This window comes from Struthio camelus, unplaced genomic scaffold (assembly GCF_040807025.1).
Source record: "Struthio camelus isolate bStrCam1 unplaced genomic scaffold, bStrCam1.hap1 HAP1_SCAFFOLD_117, whole genome shotgun sequence".
NCBI lineage: Eukaryota > Metazoa > Chordata > Aves > Struthioniformes > Struthionidae > Struthio > Struthio camelus.
In genome coordinates, this window is record NW_027182702.1 from 95354 (window position 1) to 121349 (window position 25996).

Genomic DNA, 25996 nt, shown 5'->3' on the forward strand with positions numbered 1-25996 from the left:
ACCAAAGCTGCTGTGGACACACTGACGCGTTAATTCCATAGCACAGGAGCTGCCCGCGAAACGTAGGCGGCTTACCCCCGCTAAATATTTGTCAAATAGCTGCTCTCGTTAGTTCTGTCAAGACTCTCTTATGCGGCAATTGTACAGGACTAAGTTCGTCCCAGAAGGCGCAAGGAGAGAGCAGCCCCGTTCCTGGGAAAGCCTTCCGGAGAGAGAAAGTCCAAGCGTGCTCGCACTGATGAGGAGGCGCACTAGTGCTAACGTGTAATGGCGCCAGGCTTTTCCGCTAATTCCTGGAGACAGGTGAAATTGTGCGGCTGCTCCAAGAACGCCTTAAAAGTTGTTTGGCGTTGCAGGGTCTTCCAACAGGCTTGCTCTTAAGGGCTGTTGAAGGTGTTTCTCTGTAGTGCAGAATGAGGGGCTTGCTTCCCCTCCTGACCTAGACCAAATGCATGGAAAAGGGAGCTGGAGGAGAGCGGGTGTTGTGCTCTACAAGTCTTAGGGACAGAGTTTGGGGCACCACAAGAGTGGGAAAGACAACCCGCACCAACAGGAACAGGGCAGCCCAAACGGCACAGCAGGTACGGTGACAGCAGCGTGCTTTTTTTTCTTAGTCCGGCTTCTTCGGCCCGGGAAAGAGGTGTCAGCTGTGCGGGCGGGAGCCCAGCCCCCGCCCCTGCCGCCAGCGGGGCAGCGCAGCGGCCGCAGGCCGCAGGCCGCGGGGCGGGCGACGCCCGGGGGCCCTTGGGGCCCTTGGGGCCCTTGGGGCGCCGAGGTGAGCGCGCCTCCCCCGCGGCCTCCCCCTCATGAGGAGGGGTGGGGCCATGCTGCCCCCAGCACCCGCCTGCCACTGGCACGCTGCGATCCGATTGGGTGCGCCGGATCGGGCCCGGCCCGCTCAGCTGCTGCGAGCTGGCCGCCTCCTTGGCCGAGCTGCCCGCCGTCACAATGGCCCACAGAGCTGGGGTCGCTGTGCGGCAGAGAGGGCCGCGGCGCAGCAGCTCGTGGCGCGCTCTCTGCCAGGGCGCTTGCAGTCGCGCTGGCGGAAGCGAGCGTGGGCTGAGCGCGCCTTCTGGCTAGCCGAGCGCGTTTGTTTTTGAGTCGGAGTCGTGTCCGACAGAAATGAAGTCAGGCTCTGCAAGCTGGGGTCAGGTACCAGCTGCAGGAGCTGGCCCCGAAAGGAGCTACTCCTGTGAGTACAGACTTCAAGAGTAAAGGTTAATGGTGTGACTGCCCTGGGACAGCGGGAGCGGCTAGCGTTGCAAAGCTGAACTGTGCGAGGTTGACAAGCTGCGGTGGCTGCTGGGGAGGGAGCTTTGTGGCAATACACAGGCTTCTCCAGGTGTGTGCGCCTCCGACAGTTGAAGGCAACACTGCCTGGAAAGAGCTCTGCTCCTCGGAGGGTTGCTGGCCTCTTTTTTGGCCTTAGCTCCTCCACGTATTGCCATGTAATTGCCAGCGTGAGCTTGCGGTTCAGGTCAGGCTAAGGAAGAAGGACAGAAGAATTAGACTAACAAGCAGAGCGGAGCCTCGAGATGGAAGGGACTTGGCCGAAGTTCCTGAAGCCCGAGTAGTAGTGGTTGCCCAGGAGGAAAAGGAAAACAGAGGAGTAAACGCTTTTCCCCAGCTGTGTGCTGAGCAGCAAACTTGAGGCATGGGCTGTCTCGACTACGTGCTCGTGTTCTCGATTACAGCTGGTTCTTCTGGGGGCTCCTGTCCAGAACACTACCTTTGCAGCCTCCGTTCGTAAAACAAAGGGGTGCAGTCTCTTTGACGCTAGCGTTCTCTTGCAGTCGTTACTGACGGACCTGCTCCGCCACAAAGGATGCTTTTCCCACCCGAGAAGATTTCTGTGGAGTGGCGGCAAAGGCAAAGTGTTGGAGCTGGACTGCACAACCTGGGCAATACGTGTTTCCTCAACTCGGTTCTACAGTGTTTGACCTACACTCCGCCTCTCGCCAATTACATGCTTTCCAGGGAACACAGCCAGTCGTGTGAGTACTTCCGAGCATGTTGCTTGCAACCTCTGGGACAGCTCTGCAGGTCAAAGAGCAGAACAGCGACTCTGTGAAGTGACTCTCTGAAATGTCCTATTTTCCCTGCGGGGGGGTGAGGGGGGGGGCAGGGCAGGGGGGTGGGGTGGGGGGGTGGGGTGGGGGGCGCGCACCGGCTTTTCATCGTGCCTTTGCGACGCGCTCAGGCTAGCTGATGGAGGGCTTGCTTTCACTTAATGCACTGTGCTCAAACGTCAAGGAAGGATCCTTTCTTCCCTCCTGTGAAAGATCAAGGGCATTGGGAAGTGATGCGCTCCATGAATGTTTGGCCCGTGGGTTTCCGACTGGCAGAAAGATGATAACGTTCAGGAGGAGGGCAGCTCAGGTTCTCAGCGGTCCTTCCCAGCCGCGTTTCCATAACGCCCGAGTGCTGTGAGTGGTCAGTGCTGAACCGTTGGAAGACGGAAGCTAGGGCAGACCGCCGTGAAAGCAATGATGTGAGCTAGTCTGGTGTGAACTCGGATAGAGATTTCTGTGGGATGACTGTCTGGAAACCCAGAGTTTCATTGAGGCTCAAATCAGACCTTATTTTTCCAAGCCTTGGGCTTGTGTTCTTTGGAAGTTATTCTTCTGTGGAACCGATGGGAGCCTAGCGGCCTTTGGTCGTATGCACGTAGGTCTGTTCTGACACAGGCACCTGTGTGCTTCCCGGTCTGGTGTCTTAGTCCATGCTCGGAGAAATTAGGCCCTGTTGGCGCCTTGTTTACAAGACGTCTTGCAATTAAGCATCCTTTGGCGAGCAAGGAGGGTGGAAGTACCTACACACGCGTTACTTGAACCTGCCCTTTCTCCCAAAGGATTCTTAGCGCCGTATCGCGTAGCTCACCCGAGAGCAGCGCGCCGAAGCTAACGCTCAGTCTCTCTTAAGGCTGCTTCGTCAGGGTCAAATAGGCTTGCCTCGCCTGTTGTGCTCTTCTGTGGCGTGCAAAGTCCTGGGACGCTACCGGCAAAAGAGGACTTGGCAGCAGTCCGTTAGCAGGTGCTTCCTCAGAAGATGTGGGCTACTACTACAGACTTCCTGGCTAGTGCTTATGCACACGGACTGGGCTCTTGGCAGCTGAGGAGAAGAGAGCGTAGAACGGAGAGCAGAGGCTGCACTTACAACTTCAAGGTTGCTGTTGCTTAGGGTTTTCCACAGGGGCGCGTCTTTCACCAGACTGAGGTGGGTTCTTCCTTGACTCTTGGCAGGTCGCGAGCGAGGCTTCTGCATGATGTGTACAATGGAAACGCACGTTAACCAGGTCCTGCTCTGCTCTGAGGATGCCATCAAGCCTACGGCTGTCTTCAAGGACCTTAGGCGTAAGTCATTGCAGAGGGCGTTCTCCGTAGAAACGTCTGCGTTTTCAGAGGGCTATGTCACGGGTGCAAAGGGTTTGGAGAGTTCAATTTTTTAAGGGCGAGAGAGCGCTTGTAGAAAGGGAAGCGTTCTGTCCCTTTTGATGAGCTAGACCTTGTACCCTTGGTGTTCATTAGGAATCGGGGAGCATTTCCATTTTGGCCGACAGGAAGATGCTCACGAATTCTTACGCTGCACCGTGGCTGCTATGCAGACGGCTTGTTTGAATGGAAGCACCGAGTAAGCAGAAACACCTCGACCTTTCAGTGTTCTCGAGCGCTTTTGTCGCCTTCGTGTCCTACCCTACGCGAAAACCTTTGTTCCGGCTTTTCGTAGACAAGCAGGCTCTTCTGAGCTCTGATGATAATTTGTTTCCAGCTTGGACGCGTCGTCGCAAGCTACCACGGTCATTCACCAAATCTTTGGAGGATTTCTGCGCTCCAGAGGTACTTTTTCAAACGAGGACTGTCCTTAGAACTGCTCGGTGCCTTTGTGCCCGTTTGTCGCAAAGAGCTTAACGGTGTGACGGGAGGAGTGGGTCTTAACGGTTTAAGCGGGCAAAGGGAGTCTCCTTCACATTTTGTGACGTGCTGCTGTTTGGCTTGCAGTAACGTGCTTGAGCTGCCAAGCAGTGTCGGAGTCCTACGAGGCGTTCCTCGACATCCCTTTGGAGATACAGGTAAGCCGTTTTGGATCGGTGGCTGAAGGGCCCGAGCTCTGAGGGTTTGTTCTTGCCACTTGTGGCGTTCTAAAGCCGACGGTCTCCCCCTGGGTGAAGGAGGGAGGCCCTGTGGCAAAATACTCGGGGCGGGTTGGGATTTGAGTTTCCAGGAGCTCAGTGCCCTGCTTTCTTCCGCATCCAGGCAGCCTCCTCTGTCCCCGCAGCTCTGGAGGAATTTGTGAGACCTGAACGGCTGGATGGTGAAAACTGCTACAAATGCAGCAAGTAAGATTCTTCCTAACGACATCTTAATAGGAGAGCCCGGCTGAAATGTAGGGCCTGTCTCAGAGCATGAGCTAGCCTTTGACTCAATTGAGACAGGCAAACGAGACAGCGAGGCGCACCTTTTGGTTGTAGAGCTAATACCCTGAAGTCACCCAGAGCTTGGCAAACAGTACATTTGCTTTTAAGAGAGGCATCTTTGTCATTCTGCTTGACTTAGAAGGAGCCACTTCTGCGTACCAGGGAACATCCCCCGGCATTGCATTACATTCTGGAACCGCGCTCTAGTGGGAAGAGTCGCCTTCCTGCTGCGTTAGGAGTTGTTGGCAAGCCTCGCTTTTGGGGGGGGCGCGCAGCCGGGCTACGCGCACTCAGGCTTTTGTGTGGCTGCCCAAAGAGAACCTTCCCAGCGCGTATCGCGGTGTCCTCAAGCATCCTGCTACGGTCTCTGCATGAGCAAGGCTGAAAGGCAGCGGGTGGCTTTCTGAAAAGAAGCACCCGCTTACGCGAGGACAGAGCATTGCACTGGGAGGAGCGTGCGAGAGACGCGGAAACGTGTTTGGCTTTTGGCGGGAGGCGGGGGAGGGAAAGATGCCTATAAACACTTGCCCGTGCTCGCTTTGCAGGTGTGAACAGATGGTTGCTGCGTCCAAGAGGTTTACGATCCATCGCTCTTCCAGCGTTCTCACCATAGCCCTGAAAAGATTTGCCGATTTCACCGGCGGAAAGATTAGCAAGGTAGCTCTACAATTGTGAAGCGAATCCGTCCTCTTGGGGAGGGAGATTTCCCAGAGCAGAGCACGCTTCTAGAAAAGCTGTTAATGTCTGCCGCCTGCAAGTACAGAGGCGGTAGATGTCTGGGAAGACTCAGTACAAGAAGTAGGTCTGGCTCTTGCTCTTGGGGGAACAGCACAGTTCCCGTGGGACGATAAGCATATGCTCTGCTCTTAAAGAGCTGATGTTGCCGAGAACGGTTCTCTGCACCTGAAATTGTTACCTGTTGTCCCTGGGAAGACCTCTTTCTGACGAGCCAAAGAAAGGTCTGCCTCAACTTCCGGTCCGTGTTCTTAGCAGGGTTTTTCTCCGGCTCTTTCGTGAAGTATTCCCAGATGAGTTTGGGGTCTTCTTGCTCTGTCCTCAGCACGTGAAATATCCGGAGTATTTGGACCTTCGAGCATACATGTCTCAGCCAGTCGGCGAACCAGTCCTCTACGCCTTATATGCGGTCCTGGTGCACAGAGGTGGCAGCGGCCACGCGGGACACTATTTCTGCTTCACCAAGGTAAGCATCAGCTTCGTTTCTTGCAGGGTAAAACCTGTGCTGGTGAAGAGAGGCTTGCCCCAGAAGGCTACCGGCAACCACTGTTTTTTAGGGGGAAAGGACTCGTCCCATGTCTCACTGCCTTTATTTGCAGGCCAGTAACGGACTGTGGTATGAGATGAACGATGCCTCGGTCGTCCTTCGCAACATCGGCACCGTTCTCAGCCAGCAGGCGTATTTACTTTTTTATGTCAGGTGGGTTCAGCATGCGTTTCCTTTTCACGCTACTGATGCTTCTCTTCTTCTCCTCTGACGCGTTTCTCTTTCTGTCCCGGGAGGAAAGGGCTATTTGTAGACTTCCGTTCTGTCTAATCTGGAAGTCCCCGTGCCCTTTCTTGGCCTTCATTGCTTGGCCTTAAGCTGCTGCACTCGCGTAACTTGTTACGGAGGCGCTCTCTGTAGCAGGCGAATGCCGAAAAGAGGCACAATTAAGGCCAGAGGTGGTGTGAGGATGATGAGTTCTTGCTCTGAAAGGGGCAGCCGTGGTAGGAAGACCATCGCCTAATTTTCAGCTCGTAGTCTTGGTTACGTTTTCAGTATGGCCGATCAGCTGCTCCTACAGCGTGATAGGATGGGGCTTAGCCCAAGCGGAGGCTGACAGAACATCTCTCAACTGAGCTCACTGTTGTTTCCCAAGGTGCCGCGGTGAGACACCTGCAGAAGGCGCTTCTTACACACCCGTGCCAGCTTCTCCCCGTTCGTTCCTTGCTCAGCCGGGGGCTGATAATAAGCAGGCTGGATTTACGGGACCCCATCCTCCTCCTCCTACGATGAAGGTAACTGGCAGGGAAGAGAGAGAGAGGGAAGGATGAAGGCACCAAAATGAGAGTGGGATTTTTCTCTTTCTTTTCCTCTTTTTTTTTTTTTTGGTGGTGGGGGTGGGGGTGGGGTGGGGGTGGGGGGTAGGTAGCGTCTGCATTGTGTTTTCCCCCCCCTCCTCGCACTGCAGCTTTCTTCACAGCTCTCCTGCTGCTGCAGCCAGAATCACTCAAACAGTGGCTAATGCTAAATTGTTTGCAGCCCTGCTGCTTCTTTGCCTCCAGCTCCGCTTCCTGAAGCGCCGAGAGACGCTGGAAGTAGAGGCAGGTCGTGCTCAAATCAAGACAAGAAGGCCGGATTGCTGGGCTTCTTTTTAGTGCTGTCCCTTTAGCTGAGACAGCAAAACCAAAAGGGCTTCTTCCTGAGCACTTGAACAGTTATGCTCGGGTTGTCAGGGGCAGCGTGAAGGGGAAAAATGGACGCGCATACATCCGTACACACGTCAAGCTTAGAGGAGGAGAGCGAGAGAGCGAGACTTAGGAACATCTTTAATCCGTGCTCAGCTGTTTGGATGGGCTTTCAAAAAGGATGCTCATTTGCTTCCAATATGCAGAAAACCAAAAGCAGGACTGAAAAGTAGCACCCGCCTTGGCCTCGCACTCCGAGCTAAAGCAGGGTTGTGGTTTTCCTTCCGCTCAGCTCCCGAGGCAATCTGTAGGAGTATCTGGCAGGAGGGGTTTGTGTTTAGGGCTTTTCAAAGCTGTGTGTTTGCACAGAGCCCTCTTACACTCTCTTCTTTTGAAATACAGAGCTCAGACGGTTCCAACAGAAACGGAGCCCTGAAAGAGGAGCCCAATGGTGTCACCCTCCAAAGGCCATCATCAGCTCTACCAGCAGCTGGCGTCCAAACCTGGGCAACTGCCAGGCCTTCCGTTCTCGATCCCTCCGAGAAACGGGAGATGGCTCTCAGCGTTCCAAACAAACGGCCTGCACCTCAGACTGCGTGGCAGCCTGACGGTCTCTGCAGCGCTCGGGAGGATGAGGACCTAAGCAAGCCTGTTCCTTCATCCGACGAAAGACGCGACTCGCCAAAACCTTCCCCGGAGCCCTGCCGGAGGAAGAGAGAGCGCTCTGGCACCGAAGAGCGGGAGAAGCTAAACGGAAGGGGACCAGGCGGTCATTCTCACAAGAGGAGGCGCTCTTGCAGGCTGGAAAGAAACAAGCACAGCTGCCAGAAGCAGCGGCACTGCAATGGAAGCAGGCGCACGTCTTCCCGTCGTGACAGAAACTGCCCAGGTAAGGGCAGAAGCTCAGGAAAACGGCCTCGATACAGATCCCGAAGCGGAGGACGAACACAACAAGACAGGCCAAGCCACGAGCCTTCTTGCCAAAGCAGGTGGCTCCACCTGCCGTCGCTCTCCGGAGGGGAAGACGTGCGTCGCTTCCGCAGCCACAGAGCAGACTCGCGCCCCTGTTCCGTTCCGGAGCAGCAGTCTGAAAAACACTCTCCTCAAAGACACGCGCTTCCGCCTGCGTCAGTTCCTTCTGCTTTGGAGGGCTCTCCCCGGAAGACTGGAAAGCAAAGAAGCAGAAAAAGAGGACATCGCCACGCCGAAGGGAGCGACAGCAAAACAGAAGCGAAACGGAGAAAGAGCGAGACAAGAGATTCCGGCAGTTTGTGCCTCGTTCTTTTCTGGCTCTTTCTCTTGTCCGCCCAGTTTGCTTTAAAAAGCGCTCAGTAGTGCGGAGTCTGTCCGGGGATCACGTTGGTAGGCTGATGAGGCGAAGACAGGGAAGATACGGCCGAGCTGGGGCGGCACTTTAGAACGGGCCCGCGTAGTTAGAATCACATCCGCACCCGCCTCTTGAGAAGAGACCACCCCCGTGCAGAAGGGAGCGGCAGCAAAACGGAAGAGAAACGGGGACGGATCGAGACAAGAGCTTTCAGGTGATCCAAAAAGGAAAAAAGTACGAGAAGGTCAAGAAGCGCAAGAAGGCCAAAGATAAACGTCGAGAGAAGGCTTACAAGTAAGCAAGGGCTACAGCAAAACGAGCAATTTGTTCCTCGTTCTCTTGGGGCTGTCTCTCTTGCCTGCCCTGTTATTCCTTCCAAGCTCTTTAGGGGCGGGCGGGCGGGGGGGAGGGGCGCGCGGGGGGACTCTCTCTGGGGGTCGCGTTGACAGCTTGATCCAGAGAGGCTAGGGAAGATACTGCCGACTTGCATTAAACCTTTAGATCAGGACCACATGGTCAGAATGCCATCTGCACGCAGTTCTTGGGAAGGCTACGAGAGTGACTGTTTTCAGGTGCTCGTATTCCGGAACTAGCCTTGATTAACGATTTGTCTACAAGCCAGGACCTAATGCCCGCTCGACCTCTCAGGGTTTACGCTTCCTAGTAAGGCAGACGTACGGAAATTAACCGCAGGGCAGCTGATGCGCTGCACATCAGCCCCTGCAGTAGAAATGTATGATACGAGACAGTCCCGTAGAGGCATCAAGTGCCACCCCTGTTTTTTCTGTTCTTAACTTGCCTGTTTCCTTCAGACAGTAGGACTTGGGTTTCTCTGAGCTCCCCGTGGACAATGGCAAGCGTCAGGAAAAGAGGAGACCCCCCTCAAGAAGCTGGAGAGCTTCTTGGAACGCTCAGATCCTCGTTTCCAGAAGCACACACGGGAGGAGAAGGAAGAATCCCTTCCTGCAGACGGCTTTGTACGTGAGCAAGCCAGAACCCGTGGCGGCAGACAACGCCACGGGGACGGGCAGCCTTCCCGTGCAGGTGAAAGCAACCAACAGAGCTCCACCCCATCCCGCGGGGAGATGGAAGGGAAGGGGCCCCAGGAAGGTGGCGGGATTCCTTTTTATTCAAGCAGAGACTATGCTTTGCAATACTTTCGGAATGCTTGCCAGCGGAAAGCTGTCCAGTAGGCCCTAGCTGCCAAATATTCTGCCTTGATTAAAAACAACAACAAAAAGCGTCTGTGATTTGCTTGCTTGCTTGTTTCCGTTTTTGAAGGGCTGCTGGGAAAGAAGGCGGGACTGCCACCACATTGCACGTGCCTAAGGTCTAGCGGGTGCCAGGAAAGCAGGTAGCTGTGTCCTGCTCTTCTGCGCAGAACACCCGCCTTAGCCCGGACCTGAAAGGCAGTCGGTTTTCCTCGAAGGCTTTTGGCCGCCTTCCTCTCGAGCCCGTTCAGTGCCGGAGTCACGGCGCACGTCGAGCTGTGCGCAGGCTCGGGTCTTTGCTTTCTAGAAAAGCAAACCGCTGAGCAGATGGGCTTGGGCTGAATGTCATGACAGGGAGTGACCCTGCTGCCTCTTGCCTTTCCGATGCCGAGCTTGCTGGCGGGAGCCTTCAGGACTCTGACTAACCTTGCCGCCAGCACCGCAACTTACCACCAAAAGCAACAGATCGCCATGCTCAAAACAATAACATTGCCAAGCCAAGCTTGAAAAGCTTGTTTTGATTCTCAAAACAATAAAATGACCATCAAACCAAAAGCCAGTCCTTAGCGGTGCTTCAGACTTCTGTACGGAATTTTACCACGCAAAGAAGCAACTTTTTTCCCCTGTTCGCTTCCATTAGGCGTGCTTTTTTCCAAAGGTGCCGGTAATGCCGATGGGTAGCAGAGCTCCCGCTGGCGCCCCAGGCCTGGCAGGAGCTAAGGCCCGAATGGGGCGCCGTGGGAGCGCGTGGCAGGAGTGCGAGCAGCAAGCCACTCTGCTGCTCGGGCAGGTCAAGTGTCAGCACGTCTGATCAGAAGCTGCTTGTGCTTCACTGGGGCTGGGTGGAGGAAGCGAGGCTAAAGGGAAAAGAAAAAGAAAAAAAAAAAAAGATGTCGAGCAACTGCATAAGGCAAAGGGAAATCCAGTCAGGCCCAGCTGGCTAGCGAGGGGGCACTTTGGGGCGCAGGGCCACTGGCACGCAGGCAGTCCCGGCGACACAGCCACGCGTGGCCACGGCAGCCAAGGCAAAGGCACCAGACACACCGAACTGGGGAGGGATGGAGCAAAGCGGGGCCCACCGGGCACAGGTGGGCCGTGCCGCGGCCTAGCGCGGGGGCACGGGGGCAGGCGGCCCGTGCCAGGGCCGGCACCGGGCCAGCGCAGCCCCGGAGCAGGCACCCCTGCCGCTGCCCGCGGGCCCCCGGGCCCCCAGGGGCCCGGCCGGCCCAGCAGCACCAGCACCAGCCCTTGGCCCGGGCGGCAGCGCCACTGGGTGGGCTGCATGTCGCTCCTGGGGCGCCCCGCCCCTCCCCTCCCGCCCACCGCTTGCTGCTCGGCCCGCCCCACCCCGCCCCGCCCCTCCCGCCCACCGCTTGCTGCTCGGCCAGCCAGCGCGCAGATGGCCGGGGCCTGGCAGGCAGGCGGCGACCCGGGCAGCGTGGCGGGGAAGGCGCGGGGCTCGCTCGCTCGCTCGCTCCCCGCCCGCCCTCTCGGTGCCAGCCCCGAGCCTGATGCCAGCCCCGGCCTCCGCACGCCGGCCCCAGACGCTGCCCACCAGCGCTAGAGGCAGGTGCGCCAGGGCACGCAGGGCGGCCTCCGGAGAGCTGCGCCCACGCAGACGGCAGAGCTGGGGGCGGTGAGGGGCCCTGCGGTGAGGGCGGCGCGCATGGCACAGGGCCTGTGAGAGCCCTTTGCTTAGGCCCCTGCCCTGCCCTGTCCTGCCCTGCCCTGCCTGCCGCTAACCCCGACCCTGAAGCCCTGCCCTGACCCCAGTCCCTTCCCCCCCCACCCAGCCCTCCCCCGAGCCCCTGCTCTAATCCCTAGCCCCACACCCTCTCCGCCCAGCCCAAGCCCAACCTGGTAACCCCTTAGCCTCCCTCTCACCCCAGGCCCCCCCCCGATCCCGCCCCTGAAGTCCCTGCCACACCGGGCTCACCCTGAGCCCTAGCCCGAACCCAAAAGGCTAGCCCATGCCCTAACCACTTACCAGCAGCCGTAGGCAGAGCTCTGAACCCTCCCCCAAGCCTCCCCCGATCCCTACCCCGAAAAGGCGAGTGCCAACCCGTAGCCCCTAGCCAAAACGCGCTAGGCCCTAACGGGACACCGAAAGGGCAAACCCTGAACACTAACCCTCTCCCGGTAGAGTAACGCCTGCGCTGCCCCTCCGTGGCCCGAGTTAATGGCAACGTTAGAGGGAAGGTGATTGCTTGCGGGTTATGCCTGATAAAAGTCTGCTCTCCTGTACAGTCACAGGAACCAGGAGATTTCCCCTCCTCACAGCTCCTCCTGACAGAGTTCAGAGACCTGGTGACTCTTTTGCTCTGTTTCACAGGCAAACTATGACATGCAGCCGCCTTGGACGTCTGAGCAGGTAGGAGGGATTATTTATGGAGCCCAGGACTTCAGGCAGGGAGTTACCTTTCCTGCCTACCCAGTGCTACCTTGCCTACCCAGTGAGGCTCTCCATTATCAAGCGCCGAGGAAACGCCAAATGCACCCTCCAAGCGTGCCCCACGCAGGAGCAGCTCTGCCGTGCCAGGCCTGCGAGTGTTCGCCTGACCAGCTTCAGCCAAACAGAAGCTACCGCCACTGAGTGCTTTGAAGAAAGCAGCGGGGGAGCGGGGGCAGTCGGTCACAGAGAGCCGTTCCCTCTGCACAGAGCTCCCGCAAATGAAAGTAGTGTCACCGCGCCAGGAATCTGTTAGCATCTCTCTCCTGGAGACATCTCAGGCTATGCCTGCTTCTCTTTGGCATGAAATGCTGGCTGGCTTCAAAAGCATTGCTTTGCCCTTCCAGATCCGGAACCTTCCCTCAGAGCAGCTCCAAGAGCCAAGGTAGAACCTGTTAGAAACTGGTCCCTCAGTTAGCATAACTGTTATGTTAGAAACGGGAGCTAATTTAGCTCTAGCCCAGCTGAGCGCGAGGCCTAACGGAGATGAAGCCTGCAGGCCGCAGGACTGACCGGCAGTGAACGCGAAAGACATTGCTGCTGATGGGACTGCAAAACCAGCTAGAAGCGGCCCTCAAGGACCCAGAGCAGAACGAGCAGAAGCAACGGTTAACCTTCGGCAACGAGTGAAGGCACCGTGAAGCAGCAACGTAGCAACCGTCCCGGGCTGCAGACGTGAACCGATCCGAAGGAAAGAGACTTTACTGACTCAGTAAAGAAGACTGGAAGAGACTTTCACTGGCAGGCGGGGAACTAAGACTGTAAGGAGGACAGTTTCTTCAGACTTCTTTTGTTCTGGGTCCCTCGAAAGAGGCACCCGGCTCGAGCAGTTTGACTGATTACAGCATTGCAAAACGAATTGAATTTGCCTGGAGACCGATCTAGAGTCGAGCCGCTCTTTTCCATGGCAAACTGCAGTACCGCTTGGGGCAATGATGGAAAACACCCAATCCAGTATGAGAAGAACCCCCAAACCAAAGCTGCTGTGGACACACTGACGCGTTAATTCCATAGCACAGGAGCTGCCCGCGAAACGTAGGCGGCTTACCCCCGCTAAATATTTGTCAAATAGCTGCTCTCGTTAGTTCTGTCAAGACTCTCTTATGCGGCAATTGTACAGGACTAAGTTCGTCCCAGAAGGCGCAAGGAGAGAGCAGCCCCGTTCCTGGGAAAGCCTTCCGGAGAGAGAAAGTCCAAGCGTGCTCGCACTGATGAGGAGGCGCACTAGTGCTAACGTGTAATGGCGCCAGGCTTTTCCGCTAATTCCTGGAGACAGGTGAAATTGTGCGGCTGCTCCAAGAACGCCTTAAAAGTTGTTTGGCGTTGCAGGGTCTTCCAACAGGCTTGCTCTTAAGGGCTGTTGAAGGTGTTTCTCTGTAGTGCAGAATGAGGGGCTTGCTTCCCCTCCTGACCTAGACCAAATGCATGGAAAAGGGAGCTGGAGGAGAGCGGGTGTTGTGCTCTACAAGTCTTAGGGACAGAGTTTGGGGCACCACAAGAGTGGGAAAGACAACCCGCACCAACAGGAACAGGGCAGCCCAAACGGCACAGCAGGTACGGTGACAGCAGCGTGCTTTTTTTTCTTAGTCCGGCTTCTTCGGCCCGGGAAAGAGGTGTCAGCTGTGCGGGCGGGAGCCCAGCCCCCGCCCCTGCCGCCAGCGGGGCAGCGCAGCGGCCGCAGGCCGCAGGCCGCGGGGCGGGCGACGCCCGGGGGCCCTTGGGGCCCTTGGGGCGGGGGCTGCCCTTGGGGCGCCGAGGTGAGCGCGCCTCCCCCGCGGCCTCCCCCTCATGAGGAGGGGTGGGGCCATGCTGCCCCCAGCACCCGCCTGCCACTGGCACGCTGCGATCCGATTGGGTGCGCCGGATCGGGCCCGGCCCGCTCAGCTGCTGCGAGCTGGCCGCCTCCTTGGCCGAGCTGCCCGCCGTCACAATGGCCCACAGAGCTGGGGTCGCTGTGCGGCAGAGAGGGCCGCGGCGCAGCAGCTCGTGGCGCGCTCTCTGCCAGGGCGCTTGCAGTCGCGCTGGCGGAAGCGAGCGTGGGCTGAGCGCGCCTTCTGGCTAGCCGAGCGCGTTTGTTTTTGAGTCGGAGTCGTGTCCGACAGAAATGAAGTCAGGCTCTGCAAGCTGGGGTCAGGTACCAGCTGCAGGAGCTGGCCCCGAAAGGAGCTACTCCTGTGAGTACAGACTTCAAGAGTAAAGGTTAATGGTGTGACTGCCCTGGGACAGCGGGAGCGGCTAGCGTTGCAAAGCTGAACTGTGCGAGGTTGACAAGCTGCGGTGGCTGCTGGGGAGGGAGCTTTGTGGCAATACACAGGCTTCTCCAGGTGTGTGCGCCTCCGACAGTTGAAGGCAACACTGCCTGGAAAGAGCTCTGCTCCTCGGAGGGTTGCTGGCCTCTTTTTTGGCCTTAGCTCCTCCACGTATTGCCATGTAATTGCCAGCGTGAGCTTGCGGTTCAGGTCAGGCTAAGGAAGAAGGACAGAAGAATTAGACTAACAAGCAGAGCGGAGCCTCGAGATGGAAGGGACTTGGCCGAAGTTCCTGAAGCCCGAGTAGTAGTGGTTGCCCAGGAGGAAAAGGAAAACAGAGGAGTAAACGCTTTTCCCCAGCTGTGTGCTGAGCAGCAAACTTGAGGCATGGGCTGTCTCGACTACGTGCTCGTGTTCTCGATTACAGCTGGTTCTTCTGGGGGCTCCTGTCCAGAACACTACCTTTGCAGCCTCCGTTCGTAAAACAAAGGGGTGCAGTCTCTTTGACGCTAGCGTTCTCTTGCAGTCGTTACTGACGGACCTGCTCCGCCACAAAGGATGCTTTTCCCACCCGAGAAGATTTCTGTGGAGTGGCGGCAAAGGCAAAGTGTTGGAGCTGGACTGCACAACCTGGGCAATACGTGTTTCCTCAACTCGGTTCTACAGTGTTTGACCTACACTCCGCCTCTCGCCAATTACATGCTTTCCAGGGAACACAGCCAGTCGTGTGAGTACTTCCGAGCATGTTGCTTGCAACCTCTGGGACAGCTCTGCAGGTCAAAGAGCAGAACAGCGACTCTGTGAAGTGACTCTCTGAAATGTCCTATTTTCCCTGCGGGGGGGTGAGGGGGGGGGCAGGGCAGGGGGGTGGGGTGGGGGGGTGGGGTGGGGGGCGCGCACCGGCTTTTCATCGTGCCTTTGCGACGCGCTCAGGCTAGCTGATGGAGGGCTTGCTTTCACTTAATGCACTGTGCTCAAACGTCAAGGAAGGATCCTTTCTTCCCTCCTGTGAAAGATCAAGGGCATTGGGAAGTGATGCGCTCCATGAATGTTTGGCCCGTGGGTTTCCGACTGGCAGAAAGATGATAACGTTCAGGAGGAGGGCAGCTCAGGTTCTCAGCGGTCCTTCCCAGCCGCGTTTCCATAACGCCCGAGTGCTGTGAGTGGTCAGTGCTGAACCGTTGGAAGACGGAAGCTAGGGCAGACCGCCGTGAAAGCAATGATGTGAGCTAGTCTGGTGTGAACTCGGATAGAGATTTCTGTGGGATGACTGTCTGGAAACCCAGAGTTTCATTGAGGCTCAAATCAGACCTTATTTTTCCAAGCCTTGGGCTTGTGTTCTTTGGAAGTTATTCTTCTGTGGAACCGATGGGAGCCTAGCGGCCTTTGGTCGTATGCACGTAGGTCTGTTCTGACACAGGCACCTGTGTGCTTCCCGGTCTGGTGTCTTAGTCCATGCTCGGAGAAATTAGGCCCTGTTGGCGCCTTGTTTACAAGACGTCTTGCAATTAAGCATCCTTTGGCGAGCAAGGAGGGTGGAAGTACCTACACACGCGTTACTTGAACCTGCCCTTTCTCCCAAAGGATTCTTAGCGCCGTATCGCGTAGCTCACCCAAGAGCAGCGCGCCGAAGCTAACGCTCAGTCTCTCTTAAGGCTGCTTCGTCAGGGTCAAATAGGCTTGCCTCGCCTGTTGTGCTCTTCTGTGGCGTGCAAAGTCCTGGGACGCTACCGGCAAAAGAGGACTTGGCAGCAGTCCGTTAGCAGGTGCTTCCTCAGAAGATGTGGGCTACTACTACAGACTTCCTGGCTAGTGCTTATGCACACGGACTGGGCTCTTGGCAGCTGAGGAGAAGAGAGCGTAGAACGGAGAGCAGAGGCTGCACTTACAACTTCAAGGTTGCTGTTGCTTAGGGTTTTCCACAGGGGCGCGTCTTTCACCAGACTGAGGTGGGTTCTTCCTTGACTCTTGGCAGGTCGCGAGCGAGGCTTCTGCATGATGTGTACAATGGAAACGCACGTTAACCAGGTCCTGCTCTGCTCTGAGGATGCCATCAAGCCTACGGCTGTCTTCAAGGACCTTAGGCGTAAGTCATTGCAGAGGGCGTTCTCCCTCTGTAGAAACGTCTGCGTTTTCAGAGGGCTATGTCACGGGTGCAAAGGGTTTGGAGAGTTCAATTTTTTAAGGGCGAGAGAGCGCTTGTAGAAAGGGAAGCGTTCTGTCCCTTTTGATGAGCTAGACCTTGTACCCTTGGTGTTCATTAGGAATCGGGGAGCATTTCCATTTTGGCCGACAGGAAGATGCTCACGAATTCTTACGCTGCACCGTGGCTGCTATGCAGACGGCTTGTTTGAATGGAAGCACCGAGTAAGCAGAAACACCTCGACCTTTCAGTGTTCTCGAGCGCTTTTGTCGCCTTCGTGTCCTACCCTACGCGAAAACCTTTGTTCCGGCTTTTCGTAGACAAGCAGGCTCTTCTGAGCTCTGATGATAATTTGTTTCCAGCTTGGACGCGTCGTCGCAAGCTACCACGGTCATTCACCAAATCTTTGGAGGATTTCTGCGCTCCAGAGGTACTTTTTCAAACGAGGACTGTCCTTAGAACTGCTCGGTGCCTTTGTGCCCGTTTGTCGCAAAGAGCTTAACGGTGTGACGGGAGGAGTGGGTCTTAACGGTTTAAGCGGGCAAAGGGAGTCTCCTTCACATTTTGTGACGTGCTGCTGTTTGGCTTGCAGTAACGTGCTTGAGCTGCCAAGCAGTGTCGGAGTCCTACGAGGCGTTCCTCGACATCCCTTTGGAGATACAGGTAAGCCGTTTTGGATCGGTGGCTGAAGGGCCCGAGCTCTGAGGGTTTGTTCTTGCCACTTGTGGCGTTCTAAAGCCGACGGTCTCCCCCTGGGTGAAGGAGGGAGGCCCTGTGGCAAAATACTCGGGGCGGGTTGGGATTTGAGTTTCCAGGAGCTCAGTGCCCTGCTTTCTTCCGCATCCAGGCAGCCTCCTCTGTCCCCGCAGCTCTGGAGGAATTTGTGAGACCTGAACGGCTGGATGGTGAAAACTGCTACAAATGCAGCAAGTAAGATTCTTCCTAACGACATCTTAATAGGAGAGCCCGGCTGAAATGTAGGGCCTGTCTCAGAGCATGAGCTAGCCTTTGACTCAATTGAGACAGGCAAACGAGACAGCGAGGCGCACCTTTTGGTTGTAGAGCTAATACCCTGAAGTCACCCAGAGCTTGGCAAACAGTACATTTGCTTTTAAGAGAGGCATCTTTGTCATTCTGCTTGACTTAGAAGGAGCCACTTCTGCGTACCAGGGAACATCCCCCGGCATTGCATTACATTCTGGAACCGCGCTCTAGTGGGAAGAGTCGCCTTCCTGCTGCGTTAGGAGTTGTTGGCAAGCCTCGCTTTTGGGGGGGGCGCGCAGCCGGGCTACGCGCACTCAGGCTTTTGTGTGGCTGCCCAAAGAGAACCTTCCCAGCGCGTATCGCGGTGTCCTCAAGCATCCTGCTACGGTCTCTGCATGAGCAAGGCTGAAAGGCAGCGGGTGGCTTTCTGAAAAGAAGCACCCGCTTACGCGAGGACAGAGCATTGCACTGGGAGGAGCGTGCGAGAGACGCGGAAACGTGTTTGGCTTTTGGCGGGAGGCGGGGGAGGGAAAGATGCCTATAAACACTTGCCCGTGCTCGCTTTGCAGGTGTGAACAGATGGTTGCTGCGTCCAAGAGGTTTACGATCCATCGCTCTTCCAGCGTTCTCACCATAGCCCTGAAAAGATTTGCCGATTTCACCGGCGGAAAGATTAGCAAGGTAGCTCTACAATTGTGAAGCGAATCCGTCCTCTTGGGGAGGGAGATTTCCCAGAGCAGAGCACGCTTCTAGAAAAGCTGTTAATGTCTGCCGCCTGCAAGTACAGAGGCGGTAGATGTCTGGGAAGACTCAGTACAAGAAGTAGGTCTGGCTCTTGCTCTTGGGGGAACAGCACAGTTCCCGTGGGACGATAAGCATATGCTCTGCTCTTAAAGAGCTGATGTTGCCGAGAACGGTTCTCTGCACCTGAAATTGTTACCTGTTGTCCCTGGGAAGACCTCTTTCTGACGAGCCAAAGAAAGGTCTGCCTCAACTTCCGGTCCGTGTTCTTAGCAGGGTTTTTCTCCGGCTCTTTCGTGAAGTATTCCCAGATGAGTTTGGGGTCTTCTTGCTCTGTCCTCAGCACGTGAAATATCCGGAGTATTTGGACCTTCGAGCATACATGTCTCAGCCAGTCGGCGAACCAGTCCTCTACGCCTTATATGCGGTCCTGGTGCACAGAGGTGGCAGCGGCCACGCGGGACACTATTTCTGCTTCACCAAGGTAAGCATCAGCTTCGTTTCTTGCAGGGTAAAACCTGTGCTGGTGAAGAGAGGCTTGCCCCAGAAGGCTACCGGCAACCACTGTTTTTTAGGGGGAAAGGACTCGTCCCATGTCTCACTGCCTTTATTTGCAGGCCAGTAACGGACTGTGGTATGAGATGAACGATGCCTCGGTCGTCCTTCGCAACATCGGCACCGTTCTCAGCCAGCAGGCGTATTTACTTTTTTATGTCAGGTGGGTTCAGCATGCGTTTCCTTTTCACGCTACTGATGCTTCTCTTCTTCTCCTCTGACGCGTTTCTCTTTCTGTCCCGGGAGGAAAGGGCTATTTGTAGACTTCCGTTCTGTCTAATCTGGAAGTCCCCGTGCCCTTTCTTGGCCTTCATTGCTTGGCCTTAAGCTGCTGCACTCGCGTAACTTGTTACGGAGGCGCTCTCTGTAGCAGGCGAATGCCGAAAAGAGGCACAATTAAGGCCAGAGGTGGTGTGAGGATGATGAGTTCTTGCTCTGAAAGGGGCAGCCGTGGTAGGAAGACCATCGCCTAATTTTCAGCTCGTAGTCTTGGTTACGTTTTCAGTATGGCCGATCAGCTGCTCCTACAGCGTGATAGGATGGGGCTTAGCCCAAGCGGAGGCTGACAGAACATCTCTCAACTGAGCTCACTGTTGTTTCCCAAGGTGCCGCGGTGAGACACCTGCAGAAGGCGCTTCTTACACACCCGTGCCAGCTTCTCCCCGTTCGTTCCTTGCTCAGCCGGGGGCTGATAATAAGCAGGCTGGATTTACGGGACCCCATCCTCCTCCTCCTACGATGAAGGTAACTGGCAGGGAAGAGAGAGAGAGGGAAGGATGAAGGCACCAAAATGAGAGTGGGATTTTTCTCTTTCTTTTCCTCTTTTTTTTTTTTTTGGTGGTGGGGGTGGGGGTGGGGTGGGGGTGGGGGGTAGGTAGCGTCTGCATTGTGTTTTCCCCCCCCTCCTCGCACTGCAGCTTTCTTCACAGCTCTCCTGCTGCTGCAGCCAGAATCACTCAAACAGTGGCTAATGCTAAATTGTTTGCAGCCCTGCTGCTTCTTTGCCTCCAGCTCCGCTTCCTGAAGCGCCGAGAGACGCTGGAAGTAGAGGCAGGTCGTGCTCAAATCAAGACAAGAAGGCCGGATTGCTGGGCTTCTTTTTAGTGCTGTCCCTTTAGCTGAGACAGCAAAACCAAAAGGGCTTCTTCCTGAGCACTTGAACAGTTATGCTCGGGTTGTCAGGGGCAGCGTGAAGGGGAAAAATGGACGCGCATACATCCGTACACACGTCAAGCTTAGAGGAGGAGAGCGAGAGAGCGAGACTTAGGAACATCTTTAATCCGTGCTCAGCTGTTTGGATGGGCTTTCAAAAAGGATGCTCATTTGCTTCCAATATGCAGAAAACCAAAAGCAGGACTGAAAAGTAGCACCCGCCTTGGCCTCGCACTCCGAGCTAAAGCAGGGTTGTGGTTTTCCTTCCGCTCAGCTCCCGAGGCAATCTGTAGGAGTATCTGGCAGGAGGGGTTTGTGTTTAGGGCTTTTCAAAGCTGTGTGTTTGCACAGAGCCCTCTTACACTCTCTTCTTTTGAAATACAGAGCTCAGACGGTTCCAACAGAAACGGAGCCCTGAAAGAGGAGCCCAATGGTGTCACCCTCCAAAGGCCATCATCAGCTCTACCAGCAGCTGGCGTCCAAACCTGGGCAACTGCCAGGCCTTCCGTTCTCGATCCCTCCGAGAAACGGGAGATGGCTCTCAGCGTTCCAAACAAACGGCCTGCACCTCAGACTGCGTGGCAGCCTGACGGTCTCTGCAGCGCTCGGGAGGATGAGGACCTAAGCAAGCCTGTTCCTTCATCCGACGAAAGACGCGACTCGCCAAAACCTTCCCCGGAGCCCTGCCGGAGGAAGAGAGAGCGCTCTGGCACCGAAGAGCGGGAGAAGCTAAACGGAAGGGGACCAGGCGGTCATTCTCACAAGAGGAGGCGCTCTTGCAGGCTGGAAAGAAACAAGCACAGCTGCCAGAAGCAGCGGCACTGCAATGGAAGCAGGCGCACGTCTTCCCGTCGTGACAGAAACTGCCCAGGTAAGGGCAGAAGCTCAGGAAAACGGCCTCGATACAGATCCCGAAGCGGAGGACGAACACAACAAGACAGGCCAAGCCACGAGCCTTCTTGCCAAAGCAGGTGGCTCCACCTGCCGTCGCTCTCCGGAGGGGAAGACGTGCGTCGCTTCCGCAGCCACAGAGCAGACTCGCGCCCCTGTTCCGTTCCGGAGCAGCAGTCTGAAAAACACTCTCCTCAAAGACACGCGCTTCCGCCTGCGTCAGTTCCTTCTGCTTTGGAGGGCTCTCCCCGGAAGACTGGAAAGCAAAGAAGCAGAAAAAGAGGACATCGCCACGCCGAAGGGAGCGACAGCAAAACAGAAGCGAAACGGAGAAAGAGCGAGACAAGAGATTCCGGCAGTTTGTGCCTCGTTCTTTTCTGGCTCTTTCTCTTGTCCGCCCAGTTTGCTTTAAAAAGCGCTCAGTAGTGCGGAGTCTGTCCGGGGATCACGTTGGTAGGCTGATGAGGCGAAGACAGGGAAGATACGGCCGAGCTGGGGCGGCACTTTAGAACGGGCCCGCGTAGTTAGAATCACATCCGCACCCGCCTCTTGAGAAGAGACCACCCCCGTGCAGAAGGGAGCGGCAGCAAAACGGAAGAGAAACGGGGACGGATCGAGACAAGAGCTTTCAGGTGATCCAAAAAGGAAAAAAGTACGAGAAGGTCAAGAAGCGCAAGAAGGCCAAAGATAAACGTCGAGAGAAGGCTTACAAGTAAGCAAGGGCTACAGCAAAACGAGCAATTTGTTCCTCGTTCTCTTGGGGCTGTCTCTCTTGCCTGCCCTGTTATTCCTTCCAAGCTCTTTAGGGGCGGGCGGGCGGGGGGGAGGGGCGCGCGGGGGGACTCTCTCTGGGGGTCGCGTTGACAGCTTGATCCAGAGAGGCTAGGGAAGATACTGCCGACTTGCATTAAACCTTTAGATCAGGACCACATGGTCAGAATGCCATCTGCGCGCAGTTCTTGGGAAGGCTACGAGAGTGACTGTTTTCAGGTGCTCGTATTCCGGAACTAGCCTTGATTAACGATTTGTCTACAAGCCAGGACCTAATGCCCGCTCGACCTCTCAGGGTTTACGCTTCCTAGTAAGGCAGACGTACGGAAATTAACCGCAGGGCAGCTGATGCGCTGCACATCAGCCCCTGCAGTAGAAATGTATGATACGAGACAGTCCCGTAGAGGCATCAAGTGCCACCCCTGTTTTTTCTGTTCTTAACTTGCCTGTTTCCTTCAGACAGTAGGACTTGGGTTTCTCTGAGCTCCCCGTGGACAATGGCAAGCGTCAGGAAAAGAGGAGACCCCCCTCAAGAAGCTGGAGAGCTTCTTGGAACGCTCAGATCCTCGTTTCCAGAAGCACACACGGGAGGAGAAGGAAGAATCCCTTCCTGCAGACGGCTTTGTACGTGAGCAAGCCAGAACCCGTGGCGGCAGACAACGCCACGGGGACGGGCAGCCTTCCCGTGCAGGTGAAAGCAACCAACAGAGCTCCACCCCATCCCGCGGGGAGATGGAAGGGAAGGGGCCCCAGGAAGGTGGCGGGATTCCTTTTTATTCAAGCAGAGACTATGCTTTGCAATACTTTCGGAATGCTTGCCAGCGGAAAGCTGTCCAGTAGGCCCTAGCTGCCAAATATTCTGCCTTGATTAAAAACAACAACAAAAAGCGTCTGTGATTTGCTTGCTTGCTTGTTTCCGTTTTTGAAGGGCTGCTGGGAAAGAAGGCGGGACTGCCACCACATTGCACGTGCCTAAGGTCTAGCGGGTGCCAGGAAAGCAGGTAGCTGTGTCCTGCTCTTCTGCGCAGAACACCCGCCTTAGCCCGGACCTGAAAGGCAGTCGGTTTTCCTCGAAGGCTTTTGGCCGCCTTCCTCTCGAGCCCGTTCAGTGCCGGAGTCACGGCGCACGTCGAGCTGTGCGCAGGCTCGGGTCTTTGCTTTCTAGAAAAGCAAACCGCTGAGCAGATGGGCTTGGGCTGAATGTCATGACAGGGAGTGACCCTGCTGCCTCTTGCCTTTCCGATGCCGAGCTTGCTGGCGGGAGCCTTCAGGACTCTGACTAACCTTGCCGCCAGCACCGCAACTTACCACCAAAAGCAACAGATCGCCATGCTCAAAACAATAACATTGCCAAGCCAAGCTTGAAAAGCTTGTTTTGATTCTCAAAACAATAAAATGACCATCAAACCAAAAGCCAGTCCTTAGCGGTGCTTCAGACTTCTGTACGGAATTTTACCACGCAAAGAAGCAACTTTTTTCCCCCGTTCGCTTCCATTAGGCGTGCTTTTTTCCAAAGGTGCCGGTAATGCCGATGGGTAGCAGAGCTCCCGCTGGCGCCCCAGGCCTGGCAGGAGCTAAGGCCCGAATGGGGCGCCGTGGGAGCGCGTGGCAGGAGTGCGAGCAGCAAGCCACTCTGCTGCTCGGGCAGGTCAAGTGTCAGCACGTCTGATCAGAAGCTGCTTGTGCTTCACTGGGGCTGGGTGGAGGAAGCGAGGCTAAAGGGAAAAGAAAAAGAAAAAAAAAAAAAGATGTCGAGCAACTGCATAAGGCAAAGGGAAATCCAGTCAGGCCCAGCTGGCTAGCGAGGGGGCACTTTGGGGCGCAGGGCCACTGGCACGCAGGCAGTCCCGGCGACACAGCCACGCGTGGCCACGGCAGCCAAGGCAAAGGCACCAGACACACCGAACTGGGGAGGGATGGAGCAAAGCGGGGCCCACCGGGCACAGGTGGGCCGTGCCGCGGCCTAGCGCGGGGGCACGGGGGCAGGCGGCCCGTGCCAGGGCCGGCACCGGGCCAGCGCAGCCCCGGAGCAGGCACCCCTGCCGCTGCCCGCGGGCCCCCGGGCCCCCAGGGGCCCGGCCGGCCCAGCAGCACCAGCACCAGCCCTTGGCCCGGGCGGCAGCGCCACTGGGTGGGCTGCATGTCGCTCCTGGGGCGCCCCGCCCCTCCCCTCCCGCCCACCGCTTGCTGCTCGGCCCGCCCCACCCCGCCCCGCCCCTCCCGCCCACCGCTTGCTGCTCGGCCAGCCAGCGCGCAGATGGCCGGGGCCTGGCAGGCAGGCGGCGACCCGGGCAGCGTGGCGGGGAAGGCGCGGGGCTCGCTCGCTCGCTCGCTCCCCGCCCGCCCTCTCGGTGCCAGCCCCGAGCCTGATGCCAGCCCCGGCCTCCGCACGCCGGCCCCAGACGCTGCCCACCAGCGCTAGAGGCAGGTGCGCCAGGGCACGCAGGGCGGCCTCCGGAGAGCTGCGCCCACGCAGACGGCAGAGCTGGGGGCGGTGAGGGGCCCTGCGGTGAGGGCGGCGCGCATGGCACAGGGCCTGTGAGAGCCCTTTGCTTAGGCCCCTGGCCTGCCCTGTCCTGCCCTGCCCTGCCTGCCGCTAACCCCGACCCTGAAGCCCTGCCCTGACCCCAGTCCCTTCCCCCCCCACCCAGCCCTCCCCCGAGCCCCTGCTCTAATCCCTAGCCCCACACCCTCTCCGCCCAGCCCAAGCCCAACCTGGTAACCCCTTAGCCTCCCTCTCACCCCAGGCCCCCCCCCGATCCCGCCCCTGAAGTCCCTGCCACACCGGGCTCACCCTGAGCCCTAGCCCGAACCCAAAAGGCTAGCCCATGCCCTAACCACTTACCAGCAGCCGTAGGCAGAGCTCTGAACCCTCCCCCAAGCCTCCCCCGATCCCTACCCCGAAAAGGCGAGTGCCAACCCGTAGCCCCTAGCCAAAACGCGCTAGGCCCTAACGGGACACCGAAAGGGCAAACCCTGAACACTAACCCTCTCCCGGTAGAGTAACGCCTGCGCTGCCCCTCCGTGGCCCGAGTTAATGGCAACGTTAGAGGGAAGGTGATTGCTTGCGGGTTATGCCTGATAAAAGTCTGCTCTCCTGTACAGTCACAGGAACCAGGAGATTTCCCCTCCTCACAGCTCCTCCTGACAGAGTTCAGAGACCTGGTGACTCTTTTGCTCTGTTTCACAGGCAAACTATGACATGCAGCCGCCTTGGACGTCTGAGCAGGTAGGAGGGATTATTTATGGAGCCCAGGACTTCAGGCAGGGAGTTACCTTTCCTGCCTACCCAGTGCTACCTTGCCTACCCAGTGAGGCTCTCCATTATCAAGCGCCGAGGAAACGCCAAATGCACCCTCCAAGCGTGCCCCACGCAGGAGCAGCTCTGCCGTGCCAGGCCTGCGAGTGTTCGCCTGACCAGCTTCAGCCAAACAGAAGCTACCGCCACTGAGTGCTTTGAAGAAAGCAGCGGGGGAGCGGGGGCAGTCGGTCACAGAGAGCCGTTCCCTCTGCACAGAGCTCCCGCAAATGAAAGTAGTGTCACCGCGCCAGGAATCTGTTAGCATCTCTCTCCTGGAGACATCTCAGGCTATGCCTGCTTCTCTTTGGCATGAAATGCTGGCTGGCTTCAAAAGCATTGCTTTGCCCTTCCAGATCCGGAACCTTCCCTCAGAGCAGCTCCAAGAGCCAAGGTAGAACCTGTTAGAAACTGGTCCCTCAGTTAGCATAACTGTTATGTTAGAAACGGGAGCTAATTTAGCTCTAGCCCAGCTGAGCGCGAGGCCTAACGGAGATGAAGCCTGCAGGCCGCAGGACTGACCGGCAGTGAACGCGAAAGACATTGCTGCTGATGGGACTGCAAAACCAGCTAGAAGCGGCCCTCAAGGACCCAGAGCAGAACGAGCAGAAGCAACGGTTAACCTTCGGCAACGAGTGAAGGCACCGTGAAGCAGCAACGTAGCAACCGTCCCGGGCTGCAGACGTGAACCGATCCGAAGGAAAGAGACTTTACTGACTCAGTAAAGAAGACTGGAAGAGACTTTCACTGGCAGGCGGGGAACTAAGACTGTAAGGAGGACAGTTTCTTCAGACTTCTTTTGTTCTGGGTCCCTCGAAAGAGGCACCCGGCTCGAGCAGTTTGACTGATTACAGCATTGCAAAACGAATTGAATTTGCCTGGAGACCGATCTAGAGTCGAGCCGCTCTTTTCCATGGCAAACTGCAGTACCGCTTGGGGCAATGATGGAAAACACCCAATCCAGTATGAGAAGAACCCCCAAACCAAAGCTGCTGTGGACACACTGACGCGTTAATTCCATAGCACAGGAGCTGCCCGCGAAACGTAGGCGGCTTACCCCCGCTAAATATTTGTCAAATAGCTGCTCTCGTTAGTTCTGTCAAGACTCTCTTATGCGGCAATTGTACAGGACTAAGTTCGTCCCAGAAGGCGCAAGGAGAGAGCAGCCCCGTTCCTGGGAAAGCCTTCCGGAGAGAGAAAGTCCAAGCGTGCTCGCACTGATGAGGAGGCGCACTAGTGCTAACGTGTAATGGCGCCAGGCTTTTCCGCTAATTCCTGGAGACAGGTGAAATTGTGCGGCTGCTCCAAGAACGCCTTAAAAGTTGTTTGGCGTTGCAGGGTCTTCCAACAGGCTTGCTCTTAAGGGCTGTTGAAGGTGTTTCTCTGTAGTGCAGAATGAGGGGCT

General features: G+C 56.7%; 2 long non-coding RNA genes across 2 annotated transcripts; both read left to right on the forward strand.

Annotated features, from left to right (window-relative positions):
- Nucleotides 1–5754: 5754 nt before the first annotated feature.
- Nucleotides 5755–7280, forward strand: LOC138065184 (uncharacterized). The gene is made up of 3 exons (XR_011138313.1): nt 5755–5849; nt 6292–6430; nt 7223–7280. It is a non-coding gene; the product is annotated as an uncharacterized lncRNA (long non-coding RNA).
- Nucleotides 7281–18547: 11267 nt separating this feature from the next.
- LOC138065179 (uncharacterized) lies at nt 18548–20073 on the forward strand. The gene is made up of 3 exons (XR_011138308.1): nt 18548–18642; nt 19085–19223; nt 20016–20073. It is a non-coding gene; the product is annotated as an uncharacterized lncRNA (long non-coding RNA).
- The last annotated feature ends 5923 nt before the right edge of the window (nt 20074–25996 follow it).